Source organism: Lagopus muta, chromosome 1 (assembly GCF_023343835.1).
Source record: "Lagopus muta isolate bLagMut1 chromosome 1, bLagMut1 primary, whole genome shotgun sequence".
Lineage (NCBI taxonomy): Eukaryota > Metazoa > Chordata > Aves > Galliformes > Phasianidae > Lagopus > Lagopus muta.
The window spans coordinates 62,992,345-63,002,386 of NC_064433.1; positions in this window are offsets into that span (position 1 = coordinate 62,992,345).

Here is a 10,042-nt window from a genome sequence, read left to right on the forward strand (position 1 = left end):
ATCTATAGAAGTCATTTTGCTTCTTGGTACCATCTTTCTAGTCCAATTTTGCTCATTTAAAATGTGAATTGGAGATTATTGCTGACTCTGAGACAAGGATGTGCTTCTAGATCAAACCCTAATAAACGCACTAAATTAAGATGTGGATGTGCAAGTGAAGCATTTGTACAACTGTTTACCAAATATTTATATAAAAATGCCCACTTAAATTCACAAATTCTGAGTTTTATTGTCTTTTTTATAAAATACAATATGTTTTATTCCCTGGAAACAAGAGTAACAAAAAACTTACACCCACTCAAAAAACTGCTGTTCTTGTCTGGATGCCAGTTTCCTCCACAGTCACAATCTTCAGACAAATCACTGTCTTAAAAATAAAATAAAATCAATATTCATTATCCATTCCCAGTAAAAATATAAAGATAGTTTTTTTATTTTAAATTCATACATTTCATACCCACTTGTCCAAAAAAGGATTCCTCTATCCTTCTCCCTCCCTCTTTTGAGCCTAATCCTTTAAATACTAGAGAGGTGGGCAGCTGGTGTGCTCTTTGCTGTGTTTCCTTCATTTCTTCCTTCTTGCGAGTAGTATGCCTTTTTTTTTTTTTTTTTTTTTTACATTTTTCTTTTTCTTTTTTTTTTCTTAAATCCAGTGGGAGAATGTCAGTTTTTCGGGAGTGTAAGTGCAAGGCCTCTTGAAAGGATTTCTGAAAAATGAAGTTTCCTTTTGTGCGATGTTGTAATGTTTATGTGGAGTTAATAAAAGGGAGAATGTTACAGATGAGGATGTGAGAGACAGCTGCAAAGTCTGAAAGTATGAAATAAGAAAATATTGAGGAAAAAGTGATGAGTTCAAAGCAGAGAGGTTGTTTGGTGGAAGAAGGGTGCATTGCACTGAATAAATCTAAGCATGCTTTGTAAGTAAAGAAAATGAGTGCTACTGAGAATACAGTCCTTTTCCAGGGCTATATGTAATACAACTTCAGCACTTTGAACAGTTGAAATCTGAAGCACTGGGATTTAGAAGTGCATAAAATAAGTGGCTGTAATATTCAAAACACAAAGTGATTAGGATTGTGACAGGAGTGCAGGAGAAGGAAGCTCAGGGGAAGGGCAGATCAGCCAACTTCTCAGAGTACCAATAAGCTTTTTATCATACAGAAACTTTGTCTTTTTTCTTGTTTAATTTGCTCGGTTTCTATGTTAATTTATCTTCTCACTTGAGGCCTCCCCACTAATAACATGCAAACAAAAGTTTCTTGGAAGGGAATGTCAGCTGCTCTATACATTGAGCTAATTCTTGTTCTAAACCTTTACGTGCTTCTATGGCATGCTATGAAACAATGCACTTCAGTCACCTGTAAGACAACTCTGTCTCAAGGACGGTTGCAGCAACATCTGCATGTTAGGGAGAGCTCCATATTACCAGTTATGTGATAAAATCTATCTTCTTACATCCCTGCGACTTTGCCAAAAGTACCTCTAGTCAAGCATCTGAGAAATTCTGAGAAACTTTACTTTCTTTTTTTTTTTCTTTTTTTTTCTTTTTTTTAAGATGCCCCACGTACTGAATAGATTCCCCTTAATAGGGAATGTTTTTACCTTGCAGGAAGGTTAATGATTAGTTTGGGACAAACAGGATGTTTGAGGATCAATAGGACATAATTCACCACTATTAGAAATAAGGAACTTGTTGCTGCAAGAAAAGAAATGCTCAATTGCACATTTAGCATCACTGTCTCTTGCATGGAGAAACCAACATGTGAGATGTAAAAGCGAGGAATGTTTGATTGATGGTGATTGGGCTGAGTTCATCTGATGGCTCTCAAAGAATTGTTTTACCTATAATCTAGCTATTATCTCCTGATTAATGTCAGACATCCAATTCACATTGCTAACAACAACCACCTGTACCACATTTTTATCTATGCTGTGAGATGGGGGAAGTACTATTGGTCCCATTTAGATGGTATCAGTTTGCAGTTAGAACTATATTGGGAGGATCAACCACCAGCATACAATTATTTTAACAGCTTTTGTGGATAACTAGTATGGGATGTCTAAAAGTTATGTGCCCAAGTTTGAGCAAGTCACCCAAGACTCCCTTAATAGTAATGGAAATACAATAGATATCTCCAGAGTGTGATTTTTCTGACCTCTTTTAGACATCCTATCTTGAGATAAGATAAATTGCTCTCTGGAGATGCCTGTTTCTCTCTACTGATAATAAAGGGAACTGAGGATACCTGCCTCAGACCTTGGACAGATGGTGCCTAAATTAGAGAAGGTGAATCACACCTTTGCAACCATTCAGAATGTTTAAAACAGAATTAGCCTTCGCATTTGGGTGACAAGAAGGAAGGAAAGAAAATAAGAGCAGGGAAATTCATGTACTTCCATGTACAATGGAAAAGTTCCAGAGCTGTCAAATAGAAAGGTGAATAGCTAATTTCACTCAGAAGCTGGCAGAGATTTCCAGATCAGCATTAGCTTTACTAGAAGATGAAAAGTAAGGAACAGGTGAATGTGTAACTGAAGATAGAAAAGGTGACAAAAAGCAAAATCTATCCCAAAGATTGTTTTCTTCTCAATGCAACCATCAGTCATGTGAGAAGCGAGTCCTTTAAGCTCACTAATAAGACTTGCCTGATGCTTTCTGTACAAAACTTTCAAAGCTCTTCAGAAACCTGAGTGAGCATTATTGCCCTTGATCTATAGAGGGAGAAGATGAGGCACAGAATGGCTGTAACTTGTCAGAGAACATATGATTAACAAGTAGTGAAGTTGAAATTGGAGCTCAAATATTTTACTCCCTTTTGTCTGATCTAAATAGTAATTATTGCTACTTTCTTATCTCTATCAAATGCATAATATTGCACAACTTGTTCTCAGGCATTTTAAGAACATCTTGGAATGACTGAAACATTTTTAGAGACTCACTTTTTATTGGTAAAGCTTGTGAAAGAAATTCCACTTCTATTGTCAATATGAGTTGATAGCCAAAGACAATCCAAATTTATAATCACCCACTGAGAAGGCAGCATGCAACTGCTCTGAAGTGCAGCTACATTACATAGGTGAAGAAAGTCTCTGAAAAATTATGGTTAGAGTTTTCTACTTGCTGAGTTTCCTATAATTCTAGTTGTACTTTGTCAGGTTAGGTTTTGGGTTTTTGATATTCTTTCCTGTTAGCACTGAAATCTCACACCTTCTCTCAAAGTCTTAGGCTGGACAATGACTTTTAAGAGCAAAATAAATCAAAAGTAGTCCACAACCAGTAGCACCAACACTGCAAGCAGCACATGGAATAATTCTGCAGGCAGCTCTCTTGCTTTTAACAGCCACATCCCCTAAGCTTCTTGGGAGCACAGTCAATCACAATGACACAGGAAAAAACATTTAATAGCTTATATGAACCTCTATAACTCATGAAGTAATAGTTCAAATGATAAATATATCTGCATCAGCAAACTCCACCCTCCTGAGTGCAGTTTCTGCATTCTGAACTTGGTTAGCATCTATTTGAAATCAATGGTAAAAAGCTTGATGCTCTCTTCATTTACTTCCATTTCACCAGAAGACACTGGGTCTGCAGTTTGAATTCAATAAGAAATGAAAGAAAACCAAAGTCAGGCTGTATTACAGAAGGATTTAAATATGTGTGATTTCTAAAGCTGGCATTGTGAACAAGATTAAAACAAGGTGTGTGAGAGCCTAACTTTTATTGCACAGTTCGTTCTAGCACTCATATTATCTTGAAGCTGTATAAAAGAGATCAGAGATTCATCTCCCATTTGCAGCTCAAAACAAAATGATGAAATGCATGTTAAAAACATTAAATCACACTAGAAACATCAATTCTTAATTAAAATGTAGATGTGATTAGAATGGTAAGAACTTTGTTAAAACAAAATCCAGGAACTGCAAGCAACAAGAACTGCAGTCTGAAAAGAAATCATAATTTCAAGTGATGAAATTTGTTGGAACACTTGCTATGAGAAATTTTGGAAGTCAGTTTGTATGAAACGTGCAGTGCTTACCTGACTATTATCTTGGGAAGGAGGATTTGGCTGTTGTTCTTAGTTCTCAAAAAAATAAATAAAATGGTGCTTTTACTAGACTATGAAGTTTGACAGGCTGAGTCCTGAATAAAAACCAAAGAAAAATTGTGGCCATCAATGTTGCAATGAATTTTATGCAGTGATTCCTTCAGTTGCATGTACCACAGATTCGTAGATCTGTAAATGACCAACTCCACTGTAGGATGAGTGTGGGCACAAAGGTCTTTCAGATCATGAGAGGATGAGCTCCTATGGTAGGTGATAAGACACTCAATTGGCTATAGGACTGGCTGAGCTGTTATGGATGACGGAAAGGACCAGTCTGAACACATGAATAGATATCAGTCCAAATAAGTTTCCTTTTAGTCAGAAATAATTCTGTTTTTTTAAAATCCCAGTTGAGTTCCAAGCCAAGCTTTTTCAACTTGATTGTACCCAAATACAGTAGTAGAAACTAGAATTTAAATCTTCATTCCTTGAGGTCCTGCGTGCCTCCCCACTCCCATTGAAATCATTAAGTATGCTCAAGACTTTTCAGAATTAATCCTTTTTATTTTATTATTTTCCATTTTATTTTTAGCTGGCATTATCTTCATAGAGAGAATTCTTAAAAACATCATAGTTTCCCTTGTGATAGTAAGGAAAACTTTTTTAAGAGTTTGATTTTCATTCTAAATTAAACATCAAAATGAGAAAAAAAGGATCATGTTTTTATTTTTTTAAATAGACAGATGAAAGATTTTGTTATTAATAATTGACATGAAAGCCTTTCGTCTTGAACACTGGTGTATGTAAACCTCAATAAAATCCTAAAAGTGCTTTTGTAGAACAAGAACAGTCACAAAAATCTGAATAAAGCCACCTTTTCAAAGAACACGATGAGAAAGGGGAAAACTCTTAGATGTGCAGAGCAACACATTTTACATTCATGCCCTAGTTATTAGGAGGCTTTGAAGTATTCACTGTTATTGAATACAGTGTATACTGTAATTCATTTACTGCCTTCATACAGAGCTAAAAAGTTCCTGCCAAAGTACTTTGACTGTTTATGTGAACATGTGAATTCGGGAGGGGGGGGAGGAGGAGAAGGTGAAATAATCTTTCTGTCTAAATCTCGTGTAGCTCTTAGGGTTCAACTACAGAAAATATCATAGCAAAGCGTACATGAAACTAAAATAATTAAACACCTAATGGGAAAATTGTAGCAATTTTTTTTAGTCTATGGATCATCTTCTCAGATTTTCATATTGCAAAATATGAGAAAACAACAGTTTACTGACTGAAGCTATATTCCAGAAGAAGAAGAAGCAGAAGTAGCAGAAGAAAAATTCACTTTCTTCCAGAACTACTGGATGTCCAAAGCTATAGCAGGGCGCATGACATAGCTGCTTTGCTGCCCAACCACCATTTTTACTGTATATCTTTATACACACACACACAAAAGCAACTTCTATTAATCAGAACTCCACTGCTGTAAAATAATGGGCTAGGCTAAAAATTTTTGATACTTAAACTAATAAACAGAGAATGCTTGTTTATTTGCAGTTAGTGGATAAAAGTTTCACAGTTTATCTCAGCAGCTACTAAAACTGGAAGTGTATTGCAGGAGGAAAATAATTTTGAGGCTTGCATGTGGTTGCAAGAGTTAGGTATTCAACTGGGAAGTCATGGATATATAGGGAGATTTCAGCAAAAATAAGAGTCAGCCATCATATCTGATCACTGCAAAACACAGTTTCAACTTGTGGGAGAGTTTGCCAAAAGAGGAAAACTTGGTTGGTTAACTGGAAGATGTAATCAACTTCAATGAGAAGGTTGCTATTCTGCATCTTTTTTCTGTAGACTGTACACGCATTCCAGATGGTAAATATTTTTAGTTCCCATTTTTGTTCTTATTTTATAAGAGATTCGGAGATCTCAGAGGAAGCATGTTCATTTTCCATTATGCTAGTTTAAAACCTCTAATGAAGTTTGAGAGTAGAATTTGGCCCATAAAACACAGTCCTATGTCTATGATACATATTACACAACCCCCTAAGGAACTTCAATAAATATAGTTATTGAACTACTGTAACATTAAAATATGCTTCTGGGCCCTTTAGTTTCTTCTATACTACAAGATTTCTGTGAATTGTTGTTTACATCAGCACTTGTACAAATGGGAAATCAAATCATTAATTTATAAAATGACATCTGGAAGTCTTAATTTCTGATTGATCTAGTTCCCTCTGGATTTTCCATGTCATCGAGCTCCATAGCTTTTGAACATAATGTAACTTAAGTAGGTTAACATCCCAAGATTCTGGGTAGATCTCAAAGACATTTTCACCCCTCTGAATTCTTAACCAAGACTGAAAAATTATTTTAATTCTTACATCTTTCAAGCATATCTTAAAAATCTATGAGGTAAATACGAATAGTTCATAACACTGGCTCTGGCTGGATGTTTCAAAGACTCCAGATAGACATAAAGTTTTTACTGTGGCTGCTAACAGAATGGGATGACTAATTCAGAAACGAAGGAGGAGACTGACTATGCTGAACCATTTATTTTTCCTCTGCATTTAATAACTTTTACATTCTTGCATAGTCATCCTCTTCTCTCCTTCTCTCTTATGGAGTAAGGGCATAGCCACAATTTTCAGCTTTTGGCTGCGTGTGTTTTATTTTCTTTGTCATCTTTTTTGATCCATACTGAATTGCTGAGTTTGACAGTCTGCCTTTCACTGGTGTCTGAATCAGTTCACAGGTGGAAGACAGCAGTTGCCAGCCTCTGAACTTAGAGATGCCATAAATACCTCCCAGCTGATTGGTGGAGACACTCCTGTATCTCTCTGCACAAGGAAAATAACCTCAAAAAAGAGTATTTGTTCTCAGCAGCTTAAGTGAGAATCAGCAGTTGAGAAGACAATCCAGCTAAGTGAAGGAATGGACAGCCCATGCCTGTGAACACACTGCTTGATGGAGAACTACCATGCTCTGTGCCCAGATGGTCAATGCTGATCTGCAGGCACCATGAGAAGAGCTCAGCTGCTCCTACGAAGCCAGCATCTGCTTCTGGTGGCTATCAGAGCCTGGTGGTGGCAGTGCTGCAGTGCCCCTCTCCTCTCGCAAAAACTGGCCTCCGTTGGCCAAGAGCTGATAAGTGCATTCTGCTGGAGTCCAAGAAGAGGCATGATCCCACCTGAATGTAGTGGATAAGAGCTACAGGGGTCAGGGAGAGGCACTGAGAGCAAAGGATGTGGTAGCCCAATTTAGGAATAACATGTAGGCAAATGAATGTGCAGGCATGGATTTTTTCTGTGGTAGTCTGCCCTGAAATTTTCCCTCCTCACAAGCACATTTTCTATGTAATCTCTGTGTTTAAAAATCCTCTTTTGATGAAGCAGTTACCTCTTTTCTGCTCCAGTGTTTCCAAATATGAGCTCTTCTTCTTAGATGTATGAAGTGGAACTATGTACACCACATCTTCTGTAAACGAAATCCTCAAAGATACTGGTGTTACATCTGCATTAGTGAAGTAGCACCATGCAAAAGGAACTGATTTGCTGGGTGCATTTGGGATATAAAGGCAGAGAACTCATACCAGCCCTAGCTCGGTGCTGTGACCTGAACTGTCTTTTCAAAAGGTTGCCTTAAAAAGGGCAGTAACTACTGCAAGTGAAAACATTAGTGCATATGCAGCCCCCATCTCCTGTTCAGTGTTTTGATCCTCCTGCATATCAGTAATGTTTTCTGAATTACATGGTTCTCAATAAATGCTCCTATGTGGAATGAAAACAAAGGGTGTCATGTGGTCAGCCACTGAGTCTTTTTTGACACCCTTCTGTCTTGGTGCCTTGTCAGCACAGTTAACTGTTGCCTTATAACTAGTGCTTGAATAACACTGGTCACACAGCTACTAACTCTGCAACTCATTTTTTTCATTCTCTTTCTCGTCACTATAAATGCCATGTTAAAGAAAATCCATTGCTTTTCGCAGTATCAAGTAGATTAGATTTGCTGTGTTGCCCTTGTCTAGAAAATCTTATCAAAGAAAGATGTCAAGTTTGTCAACACCTACTTTTAGCAAACCTGTGTTACATTTTATCTTACTCTCTACTTCTGTCACTGTTTTTTTATTCCGTTTCTCCTGTCATAATTCTCTCCTTCAGATTCCCTTCCTGAAGCTTTGGTGTACTAGCAGTTAAGATGAACAGCTTTTTCCCTTGCTGAATCACTTCTTCCTCAGTCCTTAAATACAGATATGGTAATAGAGCTGCTAATAGTATATCATGCTACCTGACCTTACATATCTTAAAAATCCTCATGAAATAACCCGTTATTTCCTATGCCTGTTCTTTTCATAATACTTCAGCAGATGTTAGCTGATATTTTGTTCAAATGCATTTTGTTTTTCTACTGCTTCAAAACTATGTAAGCTATCTTGCCCCTAACATCAAGTCTGGAAATAGAAGTTTTATGGAAAATCAAAGGTGGTTTTTTTGTTTTATTTAATTTTTTATTTTATTTTTTTTTATTTTTATTTTTTAATTTTTTTAATAGAAGATATCTGAATCATTTTCAGTTTTTGCCTCTTCCATATCAGCTTCATTTTTTTGTTGTTATTGTCTGATTTTGTATAGTGGAGGAACCATTCACTGCTTATTTTCATCTCTTTGCAAAAGTTCATACAAACTCTGATCATTCTTTCTTAATACCTATTATTATCTATGAACATGGCTTTCTTTCCAATAAATGACTTCTTCCATTTCTCAAAAGCTTTCTGTCTGTTTCTTTCTACTTCTCTTTAAATTTATCCTGGCCTGCTTAGAGTTCTCCTCTGAAACTTTTCCTCTGATGCTGAATATAAATTCTATTTAATATCTGTTATTTTTTACTAATATGTGGACAAAGCTTAGTATATGTGTGACTTAAAAAACAAAACAAAAACAACAACAACAACAAAAAACAAAACAAAAAAAAACAACAAGATCAACGTTTTTCTGTACAACTAATTTTCTTAACTTTTTCATCAAACTTTCCTGTCTTTTGACTTAGTTATATTTCAAGAAGGGAGGAGTGTTTGTCTCTTCCATTCAGTTCAGGCTTAATCAACTTTTTCTCACTCAGAAAACAGTTATTTTCCAATATTTTCTGTAATACACACTTCTAAAAAAGTATATATAGCATCCCCTGCTGTTAGCTTTAGGGAAATTCCAGTTATTCAAGGTCTTCTGGAACTTTCCATAATTAGTTTAAGTTAATCAACACAATTATTTTGTATCTTTTAAGGAAAACTGAAAGGTGCAGCAGGAACTCAAACAAACTTCGTTTTCTGTCCACATCCTGAGCAATTTTCTGACCTGAAATTGCTTACTCCTCCTGGAATGAATTTGCACAGATACATTCCCAGGCAGTAAAATATAACAAAACAGATTGTTCTGCAGTAAATAACAGATTCTATTTGAAACTATCTTATATTTTAAAGACCTGCAAGGGGAAAATGAACACTGTTTTTATTTGAGTCATGACATGATAAGGAAAAGAAAATCAATCTAGTTGAACTCACATATATCTGAAATAGTCTTCATAGAAATATGGAAAAATAAGGTCTCTATAATTTGATACGTGTTCATAAAAAGAAGTGTATCATCAGCTCTATGAAAAGTTTGAGATATAAACATAGCTGAATGAGATAATCTGTTGAGAATAAAATGTGTCGAACAACCTTAATTTGAAAATTAAGGGGTCAGGGAGGGAAAGCTGAATTTTTTAGAGGAGCATCAAGAGAACCCAAGAGACAGTGAAAGGCAAAAATCAAGTCACCGTGTCCCCTAAATGTGCTTTAAATTCATAGCTTTAATAACTGCGTGTGGCCTTCAACACTTGATTTTTTTAATTTCAAGGATGCACTACCACTCTTAAGTGAAAAAGCAGCTGTTCAGCTCAGAGTGATACAATCAGTGTTTTTTGTTGTTCTTGAGTTTTTGAAAAAGGCA